We start from the raw sequence: 12,482 nt of genomic DNA, 5'->3' as shown, positions 1-12,482 counted from the left end.
TTTCAAGAGCTACTTTGCATTAGTTGGCTGAGGAAGTTATTTGTATGTATATGTAAATATTTATATTGCATTTTAAAATCTTTGTTAGTCATCCAGGGTTACATTTGTGAGTTTGGCAACCACATAAATTAAACAGATATATTCATTCACACATACGTTGTGTGTTGATTGATTCAAGTTACAGTAGCGTTAATTCTTAGCAATCACAGATTTTGCCCATGAGGATGTTGTCAGGGTTCCAAGTAATACACCTATAGCAAACAGAACTCCGAGGCAGGTAGATTCCTCAAAGAATAGTTTTATTGAATATGCCATATTGACACAGGCTGGTGAAAACCGATTCTGAATGTTCCCATGGTTTTCACCCAAACAATCAGCCACATGGTCCAATCAAGGTGTTGCCCGGTTGCCTGGTAACTTCACTCTTCCTCTTTCTGACCACCTGTGGGAATGTCCTTGGTTCCCAGAAAAAAGTATTTTGTTTTGGCTATAAACCCCAACTATCTCTATTCCCCCCTCCCTATCCCTCAGCTCCAGTGTGGCAACACTGAAGCCTCAAAACTGGTCTTGGTCAGGTCAGCTTCAGGGTTGACACGTGTGTTTCCAAAGCTGGTACTTCAGCTCTTCCAAAAGGATGTATGAATAGAGTCTATACGCTGTCTCTCCTTGTAGATTTTGTAACTAATATGGAAATATAATTTACCTAAATGATGTGCTATTCCTAAGTACTTTTACATCTATAAATGTAAAGTTCTTAGCACTAGGTGATACAGATTGCCTGCTTGGCATTGCTATATAAAACTGCTCCCACTTTGACCTTCAGATGAGGCCCTAATATATTTCCTGCCTTTCTCTGAATTGTGGTTAACAGCCACAAACTAAGGGCAGCCTCAGGAGTACAGTATTGCCAGCACTACAATACAACAATACACTAATGCCAGCACTAAGCACTACAGCACTTGTACTAAGTACAAAAGTATAGTCAAGGCTATGGTTTTCCCAGTTGCAATGTATGGCTGTGAAAGTTGGACCATAAGAAAGGCTGAGCGTCAAAGAATTGAGGCCTTTGAACTATGGTGCTGGAGAAGACTCCTGTGAGTCCCTTGGACTGCAAGGCGAACAAACTGGTCAGTCCTAGAGGAGATCAATCCTGACTGCTCTTTAGAAGGCCAGATCCTGAAGATGAAACTCAAATACTTTGGCCACCTAATGAGAAGGAAGGACTCACTGGAGAAGAGCCTAATCTGGGAAAGATTGAAGGCAAAAGAAGAATGGGACAACAGAGAATGAGGTGGCTGGATGGAGTCACTGAAGTAGTAGGTGTGAGCTTAATGGACTCCAGAGGATGGTAGAGGACAGGAAGGCCTGGAGGAATGTTGTCCATGGGGACTTGATGGGTCGGACACGACTTCACAACTAACAACAACAACAAAGTGTTGGCTATTGAAATGTCCCAGGAATTAATATTCCTTTCTTTTTTATTGTGACCTGCTCCCTCTGAGGAGGTCTGACCATGGACTTAGAAATTTATTAAGACATGGCAGAGGCTCACACATCCTCAAAGGCTTAAATTTGGGAAGTTTGAATCGGATGAAATTTCACCAATTTTCTTGTCCATATTAATAAGGGCCTATTATTAATATCCTCTCCACTGACACTTTTATAATGAAAAAATATGTAAGTATAGATATTTATGTTCACCACTAACCTAAATATATAGAAATTTTGTACATGAGAGTCAGTCTGGCCTAGTGGTTAAGGTTAAAAACTGGGTGACTGTAGGTTCTGGCCGTTTCTTGGGTTGGAGAGCTGGCTGTGTGACTTTGGAGCAGTTACCATATTTTTCAGAGTATAAAATGCTCCAGACTATAACACACACCTACCTTTTTTGGGGAGGAAAATAAGAAAAAGAAATTTGCCTCTGCCTCCCAGCAATTTGCCTCCTTGCAGCAGACGGCCCATTTCAGCTTCAGGTTCAGCATAGCCTGATTAGCACAAGCAGATGATTGTCAGTTGGATCGGCCTCCTGAAGATCAGCTGTTTCAGGCTGCAGGGATTGCCATAGCCTATTTCAGCCTCAGTGTGCCCCATTTTCCGAGGGCCGGAGGGTGGGCGACAGTGGTGGGTTGTTCCCGGTTCTGTCTCGTTCTTGTGAACTGGTAGCAAAAGAGGCGGGAGGCTCCACCTACCCGCCTGGATGTCATAATGGACAATCTGTGCATGCGCAGAAGCACACGTGCGTGCTCCTGTTGCGAACTGGTAGTAAAGATATGTAGAACCCATCCCTGGTGGGCGGAGTTACATTCGGTGTATAAGATGCACCCAAATTTTCACTCTCTTTTATGGGGGGGAAAAGTGCATGTTATACTCTGAAAAATATGGTACTTTGTGGGTTGGTTGTGAGAAAAATTGGGGGAAGAAGGAATATTAGATATGTTTGCCACTTTGAGTTATTTATATAAAAAAATAAAAGCAGGATAAACAAACAAACAAACAAAAATTATTTCCCCCGTTTTACCGTATATAGGTAAATTGATCAGGAAGCTTTTTAAAATGCAGATTCACTTGATACTCTTTTTAATTTTTAGTTAAATTTCCTCAGTGGAAGTTATGTTGTATACGTAATATTGAAAGAACTTTCAATTGTCAGGGGCTTAGTTCCCATTTCAACTGCTGTTTCTTATGAAATTTTGATCAGCGATTGAGAGACAGACTATTGTGTTCCATTTAAGACTGATGTTTATGTAACTATGAAACGAGTTAATAAGCATTTTTGCTTTAGCAGGAATCAGTATTAAATCTTTGTATCCATAGTGAATATGAGTTCTTAATAAGATCATAACAAGCACAATAATCCTCAACAGGAATCAAATGTCAATGGTAATAAGGTTCCTCTGATGAAAATTTGGCGCTTCCTATTAAAAGAAAGAACCACATAAAAAGAAACTTTTAAATATACAGAATATGTCCACTGATGATTACTTGTGTACTTCTGCTCAGCAGATTCTTAAATTACAGATGAAGCTTTTTTTTTTTTTTGACAGCATGGTTAAAGCAAGGCTGCAAGCCCAAAATTTCATAGTCTGAAAAGAAAAATTAAAGAAAATGAGCATTGGAATTTAGTACAGAAAACTGTTCATAGATTTTTTTTTTTGTTATGAGTGGTTTTTCTTACTTTATAAAACAATTGGCATTTTTTCCAGTTTGGCTTCCAGTGTTCTTTTCAGACTAACACTGAGGTCAAGTAAACTATTCACAAAATTCCCACTAAAGGGAAAAATCAAGATAGTTTTTCCTGTCTTGAATTGTTACTTGGAATCTTAGTATTCAGAAGTTTGCTTAGCCTAATGCAGTGATGGCTTTTCCGGACCAAGTGCCCAAAGCGCCCGAACCCTCAAAATGCAATCCATACATGGCCCCCCTTATTTGGCCCGCCCCCATGCATGTGCAGCCCCGCACATGCGGCCAGCCCCCTGTGCATATGGGAACGGGCCCCTGCATGCGCCTCACCTCGTGCATGCGTGGCAGAGACCCAAAGACCAGCTGGCTGGTGGGAAGCACGCACACATGCATGGCGGAGCTGAGCTGGGGTGACGGCTTCCATGCCCACAGAGAGGGTGCTACGTGCCACCCCTGGCATGCATGCCATAGGTTTGCCATCACTGGCCTAATGTGTGTCAGTATACTGAATGCAATTCTTAGTTGGGAATGTGAACCACAGTACTTACTGTTACAAAGTACTCCCTAGTTTGGAGATTTTAGCTTACCAAGAATAATGAGAACAGGCTTAAGATCCACCTGTGCTTGAGTTCTATTCATGGAATATTTTCCCAAATGTGTCAAAACTGATTTTAGCATGTTGGGAAAAATAGACATGGAAAAAGAACAGCAGTGAAAGAAATAAAAATAAAAACAGAACAGCTACAAGAATTGAAAATATGATTTCTGCATGAAGAACAATTAGAAGATCTATAGAATATCCTTCAGAATGAATGGAATGTGAACTTAAATAAGATACGGAAACTATTTGGAACAGAGTGAAAAGAATAATGCTACAGGGTACCACAGGAAGTGTGTGAAATTATATTGCAAGTAGTCCTTGCTTAACAACCACAATTGGGATTGGCATCTCGATCACTAAATGCCGCTAAATGCCAAAATTGCTAAGCAGAAACTCACCTAACTATAACAGACTTACAATGTCATTTCCCATTCAGTCATTCAGCAAGTCACTGCGGTCATTAGGCAAAATGTTATGTGACCATGGCTTGTAATTTTACTTTTGCATTCTCCATTAGCTCTAGTTCTGGTAGCCATTTGGGAAGCATGAAAATGGTGATCAAGTGATTGCAGAACATTGTGACAGTCATAAAATATCAGGATTGATTGCGAAGCTGTTTTTTAAAAAACACCATGCTTTTTTTTTAAGCTGCAGTGCTTCCCACCTACCTGTCTTCCTCCCATCCCACCCTGATGAGTCTTGGACTTCCTTCCTACCCCACTGGGTCCCCGTCATAGGTCTGCCCGCAGATCCCTCTCTGGACATGAGTTCAGAGGAGGAGGGTGAGTTTGAGTCAGCAGAGGAAAGGACAGAGCTGAGTATTGGTCAAGATCTGGGCTCGGAGAGTACTAGCTTGACAGAGTAGGATCAGCTGGGTCAATTGGATGAGTAACAGGCTGAGGTTGAGCAAGGCAAACCACAACTGCGGCATGCTGGCCAGGAGAAATGAGGACTGGGAGCAGCTACTGCCCATTAGCAATGAGGAGGAGGTGGAGTCCACATCTCCTTCTGCTCTAAGGACAAATAGAGCAGAGAGGAGAAAGGCACAACACTGGTCAGCTAGACTATTTGTGAAGGGGCAACCTCACATCTCATGAAGGGCTGCACTAGTATTGCCTATTTAATCCTGCCCTGAGGACTTGATTATTTCTGGAGCAACATGCCCAGGTCTATGCCTTGTGTGTTTGTGCCATGTATCCTGGCCTGTTTCACTTCTGTCCTGTTTTCCTGGACTTTGTGTGTGCCTATTGGGCTTGATTGCCTAGTGACTCTTGCCATGCTGAACTCAGAATCCAGACCTGTGCAACAGGAGTGCTTTCTAAGGATCTGTTTGTGGGGTTTGAATAAACACCTATAGACTCTTGTATGTGTGCGTGGGGGGGGGGGAGTGGGGCAGTCCCATGCCCTTGGGCCTCATACCTCTCTTCACTTACCTTTTCCAAAGATTGCCTTCGGGAAGGAGAACTGGCTGTCATGCAATCTTCTTATATGGAGGCCAAATGGTGCTGTCCTAGAAGTGGGCATCATTTTGGAAGCAGCCACAATTCTCAGATTGCAAGAATAGTGGCTTCTCCCAAAATAGGCTCCCATGCAGCCTTCCTATATGGAGGCTGCCCACACACAGCCTCCATGTAAGAAGGCTGCATGGTGGATCAGCTGGTTCTCTTTTCCAAAGTCAATCTCAGAGATGAAAATGAAACTTTAAAAATGTGTTTTATTTTATTGCTATTATTATGTCAAACCCTGAAAGTATTTTCTCAATTTCTTTTTCAAATGCACATAGAGAATGGTTTGGCTATATTTCCTGAGAGATTTCCAGGTTCTTCTGGATTCCCGGCAGTATATACACATTATTCTCAGAAACAGATGTATAAATTGATTGCACATTATTAGTTTGAACATGGTAGCAATTTGGACAAGTGACTAAAGTAATTGAAGCAAGAAGACAGCATTCAATATTAATCATTTGAGAAATAGTTTTAAGGAACTGGTGCTTTGCACACTTGTTTATCTGTCCTTTTTTGTATATCGCCTGAGATCTTTCATTCTATATTGTTCTCCAGATTTGCTGGCATAGTTTGATTAGAATCTTTAGTTATTCTTCTTTAGTTACTCTTCCTATTAGATTTCCATAGATATTCCATAAATTCCTGTGGCCTTCCAAACTGATAATGATTGAAGTACTGATAAAACTCCAGTACTTCCAGTACCAGAGGCTCTTGGAAGATGGGAATAGCTTCTAAGGTATCTTGCGTGTTGACATCCTTATTGTGCAGTAAGTACTTTTTGGAGATCAAGGTAAAGTTCTGTGTTGGCACCTTATTTGTATTCAATATCTTACATTTGACTAGCTATTTCATTGTAAAAATCTTTTTTCATTTTTTTTGAAACCACAAGAATATATAACAGCAGATGCATTCTTGAGCGTTTGATGTCTCTGGCTTATTTCTACAAAAATCTGTGGGAGTTTTGCCTTTCACTTCCACAAGACAGGCTGAAATCCAAATTAAACTTTTTGAACTTGGAAAATAATCAAACATTTCCCAGTTACTCATATTCTGCTGTACTTTTTTTTGCTTATAAGCATTATAAATAGAAACTTCATTAATGGGCTAGGAGTTAACCTCACTCCTACTTTCTTTCAATAAAAAAAAAAAGTTTAAAGGGATGCCCTTCATTTTATTAATGAGCCAAACTGCATACAGCTCCTTCACAGAAGGAAGGCATGACATCTCATGATATGCCCCTAAAAAGAAAATAAAGATGATGAAACACTTTTTTCATTGATATACAAAAGGGTGATTCTGACAAAAGAATATATGAATTAATATTTCTACTCCTCAACAGCATTATAATATGTTAATATATGTTTTCAAAATGTTGAAGCAATAATAATAGCTCTTGTGGAAGACCTTCAATTGTATTTGTGACTGGACCAATGTCAAAACTGTAGAAACTTTGAAACACTAATAATGGATTGGCTGTGGAATAAGGTTTGAGAGCAATTGGGCACTCCTTAGAAATGAGGCAGTATTCCTTGATCCTCAAGGAATACTTTGCCTGTGGGACTGCCTAAAACCTACTGAACATGTAGAATGTTCACTTGGCAAGAAACAAGCAGGCTCAATATAGACTGTCTTTTTGGTTTTTTAATTACTGGTGTGCTGATATTTTTTTATAACCCAGTTACTGCTAGGCATATGAACAGGTATCTACCATGTTTATTAATACACATTTTGGTGTCCCACTTCATTATAATATGCAACATAATGTTACAGTGTTGTAATATAGGATAAATAGATGGAATCTGTCACGTTTGTTATTCTATTAGACATGCTTAGAGCCAGTATAGTGTAGTGATTAAGGTCAGACCAATTCTATTGGACTACAATTGATCTAACTAGTTGGTTGTTCGGGTCTACTCAGGGCCATGGAAGCCCATTCATTCCCTGTCAGTTCAGACCACTTCTTATTTCGAGAAAATAGGTGGAACAGTGCCATGTATGCTCCTTTTGGTACCTGAGAAACACAGAATATGAATATATTGAATGAATGAATGAATGAATGAATGAATGAATGAATGAATGAATGAATGAATGACCGAGCCAACAAGCAAGCAAGCAAGCAAACAAGCAAGCAAACAAACAAGCAAGCAAGCATTAGTATTTTGGTTTATTACATGAGCACATCCGAAATGTCATGTAACATCTCAGTTTCTGGAATCACATCTGCCTCAGGTTAGTGTTTGAAAGTGCCACATCATTTGTAACAGATATTTCCCTTTAGGTTTAAGTTGAATCTTTATATTAATATTTCGAAAAACAACTTCACACTGTTGTTTAACATATGGTCAATGTATTACCTACATTGAACTATTGCATTTGGTCATTAAATCATAGCATGTATTTTAACCAGTTTAATACTAAATGATGGCTAAAGTGGAACATGGCTAGGAGCCATTTCATCCCATTTTGCCAAAGGAATTATATTCATGGAGGACAGAGGCAATTTTCTCTGATGCACTTTACCTCTTTGGGCTTCCTCTCCTCCTCTTCCTCCTCCTAAAAAAAAGCGAAATAATTTTCCAAAAATTGTAACAGGTATCAAAGGCAATCAAATCTGCTCACTGTTTTGTGCGAGTGATATCTTTTCCTAGATAACCCACCCATTTTGTGGGAGTGTTATTTAGAATCAGAGCCCATGTATTTATATCTATTATTGTTGCTGAAATTTAAAAGCAAAACTCTTTCAACAAAACTAAGGTTAAATAGATTTTTTGTCACTCTGTTATTTGTTATCTGAACTGGAACTTGCAGCCCACCTACCAGCTATCTTTTGCAGCATCTCCATGGATCTGAATGCACCAAGGTCAAAGTTAATACAATATATTATGATTATCTCCTTTTTAATAATAATGTTAATCTCAGTCTTCCATACGCTTATTATCTCCATTCCTAAGTGTCTTGTTCAGTTTGTACTGCTGATGTATTAATTTCTAGTATGTCTATATTCTAGCCATTTTCTACTTTGTACTAAGTTGTCACATTGAAAATTATGCTTGTTACAAATTCCAAAGGAGGGGAGTGAACTTGATCAGTTCCGTCTTGCATTTTTCTTCCCCCCCCCACTAAATACCCCCCCCTGTTAAAACTAAAAAGAGACCTCCATGAATTACTGAAGCAATATACTTCTCTAAGGTCAAAGCACAATAATGGTACACAAGAATGAATTGTTCATGCAGATGGCTTTTAACCATGTCAAGGATGCATAATTATTTGGCTATAAATACAATGTTTGAAACATATCAGGATATAAAGAATTTTGAACTATTTGTGTATGGGGATGACAATCCCTCCTCCATATACTAGCTCAGGAAGGGCAAATATACATCTGGTTTGCAATTTGGATCACTGATGTGTTTTTTTCAATATTTCAATTTTAATTTGCTGGTTATCAAGATTTGTAGTAGCATGCTTGCTTTTAAAAGAGAAACAAGAAAGAAGTTAATTCTGATGAAACAATGGGTATAGCACTGAGGTTCTCCAGGTGTTCTCCAGGTGTTAGATTTTAGGGCAAAACATTGTCTAGACTCTAGGAAAGTCAACATTTACTTTCATCATGGCTATTCTTTCCATCACAGAATGCACAACCTGTTGCCTCTTCCAAGTCTTGAGTCTATCCACTGAGACCTGCAAAAAAATTGCCCCTGAAATTTTTTAAGGAGAAAGTCAGGTGAAATAAAATGGGAAGCCATCATATTATTGCACTTTATTAAATTGCATTTTATTTAAATTATATTAAACCAGACTTCATTTTTGTCCTGGCACTGTCCAGCAATTTCTTGATGTAGTTCTTGGCATCCCATTCAAAGCCAAGCACAGTTCTCACTCCAAAAGCAGTTACACTCTGCTGCTTTGTACCAAGCATAGAGCACAGACTTCTTTGAGATCAGCAGAACATATTCTCCTTTCAGCAAGACTCTTTCATGTGTATTTAACACTACAAAGGATATAAACTATCAACAAGGTTTGATGGCTGGGTAAAATAGTTTTCAGAATGAATCTGATTTTATCTCTATGTATCTGTAGTCTGGGGTGATAATCTGTGCAATCATTCCTTTTTTCTTCCACTTTCATCTGATTACCTCCCACAAATACAAATATATTTCCATGACCAATTTAATTTTGCCTGAAACAAAAGCACATATTGTGGCAGATGAAATCATAAGAATCTGTAACTGTGATATTAAAATCTCCATGAAGAAGAGTGTTCAATCTTTCCACACTGATTTGTATGCACTTATTGGGATAATTTTATTATTTGGATCGTTTATTAGATTTTATTTTTGAGAAAAGGATAGATAGATGTATGGCATAAGCTATGATTAACAAGTTGAGGACTACTTGTAATCTCTGCATCCAAATGAATTTATATCAGTATTAGCTTCCCTATTATTGGAAAATATATCTAAGGATAGTATACATCCTTAGTCTGAAACACTTAACTCTCTCTGTGTGTGTACATTTATTAAATTGGTATATAATTTGGCTAAGTTTAGATTTATTTATTTATTTAGGAGAGAAAGAGATTTCAAGAAAAATTTAACCTTCCCCTGAAATCAATAGGCTTATTCGCTCTTCTTTAGTCAACTCATGCCCTTACAGATAAATAATATTTTGAAGAGCAACTCATATGTCTCCATTTAGATTCTCACATGTTTTTTATCCTCATCTCCTGTGTAGTTAAAACTATAAATGTACATTTCAGTGGCTAAGCCATAGAATTGTTATGGGAAAACATGGCAATTATGTTCTCGGTTTACTCGGTCACAAGGGAACTGGAACTTTTAAGGGACTTGATTGAAATGACATAAAAGTCAGGAAATGACCCCTGCAATGGGATTTCAGAGGCAGTAGATTAGAAACAATATCTTCTTACAACTTCAGCAACTTTGGAGCGTACCATCTAGAGCAAAGAGGAGGGGGGGGTAACCCAGGGCAGCGAACAGTATACGAAACAGTATTTTGAAAGAAGCAAAAAACTGTTTCGTATATGTGGAGAAAAGTGAGCTGCAGCTGATTTTTCAGGTTTCGTCTGGCACTGAATGGGAAAGTCTTCATCTCAGTAGACAAATTCTGAAGGATAAATTGAAATCCTTTGAGTGTTTTGTTTAATCAGAGAATCCTGTGTCTGTCAGATAGTGTGCACAAGCCAAGCTCTCTGTGACTGGAGAGTGGTGCGGAAGAGACGTTGCCTCCATCCTGAATAGGGCCTTTGTCCAGCCGCAGCAGTTACATTCTGCAGGACCTGTAATACAACAGTGGCTGTATGAGGACGGAATGGGAATGAGATGCCCGCTGACTCCCCATCTTGTTTCTTTCGATCAGAAAGGAAGAGAAAATGTTGGTGGCTCTAGAAAATAACTTTTAGTTCACAGCGTTTCACTCAAGCCACAAACACGGTGAGAGGGAAAAAAGGGGATTTCTTGTACCGAGGAGCAACAGGCCTCTCTTTGAGTTTGTCTTTTGCTGCACTAAGAGAAGGGTTTGTTAATTTAGAGAAATTGGAGGAAAAGCAGATGCCAAGGTAACACAATAAAATGAAGAATTTGCCTGAATGATAAGGCACATTTTTGTGTGCCAGGCATTAATTGCTTCTAAGTTTCCATGTCAAAATTTCCGATATTCTAGTCATAAAAGGCATGCATATATGTGCATGATCAATTATAGGCTAAACTTAAGAATAATATACTCTGTGAGGTTTTCACACTGAACAAAACATACACATTACACAAGCAACACAGATGAACATATTCATAGATTATTATAGTTTACTGTTGCTACCATTTATTGTATTGCTCATATGTTGGCATTGGATTTTAGAATGTTTAAATTCTATATATCATTGTAACAGTACACGAGTTGCTAGAATTGAAGTAACAAAAATCCTAAAATGTCTCCTCAGGAAAAACTATGACAGAAACAAAATATTGTTTTCCCACAATACATTTATTTTCTAAATAGATCCCACAAGTTATGAAAAATGAAACACAAAAGGTCTTGAAGGAACACAGAAGTTTCGGAAAAAAAATTCAGGTGCAGGTTTGACAGATACTATATTAAAATATCAGGGTGTCAAATAACAATTTCTGCAACAGTGTATCATTCTGCAACAGACTACTCTGTTACAGAATGATTTAAGATTTAGGACTGTATTTACATTCCAAATACAAACTCTTATTCAGATGCCACTATTGCCACTATTTTCCTTCCCAAAATCTTAAGAACTGTATTTCTATTAGATGGTAGCAGATCTTAAAGATGAATTATAAACATTTATCATTTCCTATAACTATAATTTTCAATCCGATAATGTTTGTAGAGTGGATATAGTCTGAAAAAAGGAAATTTTTCTTCTTTTTTTACCACTAGATGATTGGATGAAGTCTTATTTACAATCATAAACTCTGGAAATTCGAATTGGAGAAATAGAAGATTTTTATTATTTTGTTATTCCATTTCAGTTTATTGTTAAGTCCACTTCCTTCATTTGTTTCCTTTATACATTTACTAAATTATTCATTTATTTGAATGTCTGGGCCATGTACAGTGTTCCTATTTTCTCTTTCCCCCACCCCCTCATATTGTGGCATTTCAGTAGCCAAAGAATTAATTTTGGCAGCTGTTCTTGGCATGCATATTAAAAAAGAAAGATCATAGAATGTCCTGGAACTTTCACTCATTGGTTAACACATGTTGGAAAGAAATACAGGAAACCATATAAACCATAATGCAAACTTTACCTTGGTTCTTGCCAAATAAAAATTGATTTGATTGAATGAAAATGGTGACAATTTGGTTAATTTTTTAAACTGTAAATTAGGAATATACAGTATTGCTACAGAGGTTAATTTAAAGCATTTGTATTCTCATTTTTCATATTTTATTCATTCAATTTATATAGCTATCCATCTCAGCTATGTGGCTAGGTGATCTACAAAGTGAAAAATGCAAAAAGAAATCCAAAATAACCTTTGCACCCCACTCTCAACCACTTAAGCACAAAAGCATTAAAACCATGACAACTATTAAAAACCATAAATATAAGCAGGAGAGAGCAGTCAATTTACTAAAAATACACTCACCACTACCAGAACTCCAAGCAAGATAGCAGAAGTCATGTCTTTGGCCCTTCTGGAAGG

General features: G+C 38.0%; 1 long non-coding RNA gene across 2 annotated transcripts in view; it reads right to left on the bottom strand.

Moving 5' to 3' along the window:
- Positions 1-12,482, bottom strand: part of LOC148116430 (uncharacterized) — a 122,466-nt gene that overhangs the window by 48,226 nt on the left and 61,758 nt on the right. The window contains exons 3-4 of one of the 2 annotated variants that reach the window (XR_015729257.1): positions 7,810-7,842; positions 2,842-3,083 (exon numbers count right to left, since the gene is read on the bottom strand). This is a non-coding gene — a long non-coding RNA (uncharacterized LOC148116430). Of the gene's footprint in view, positions 1-2,841; positions 3,084-7,809; positions 7,843-12,482 lie in introns of those variants that run through there. The other variant, XR_015729255.1, reaches the window with a different exon arrangement.

Source organism: Pantherophis guttatus, chromosome 1 (assembly GCF_059756535.1).
Source record: "Pantherophis guttatus breed Tessera chromosome 1, ASM5975653v1, whole genome shotgun sequence".
Taxonomy (NCBI): Eukaryota; Metazoa; Chordata; class Lepidosauria; order Squamata; family Colubridae; genus Pantherophis; species Pantherophis guttatus.
The sequence above is the reverse complement of the archived record's forward strand: the minus strand, read 5'-3'. Positions and strand labels throughout refer to the sequence as shown.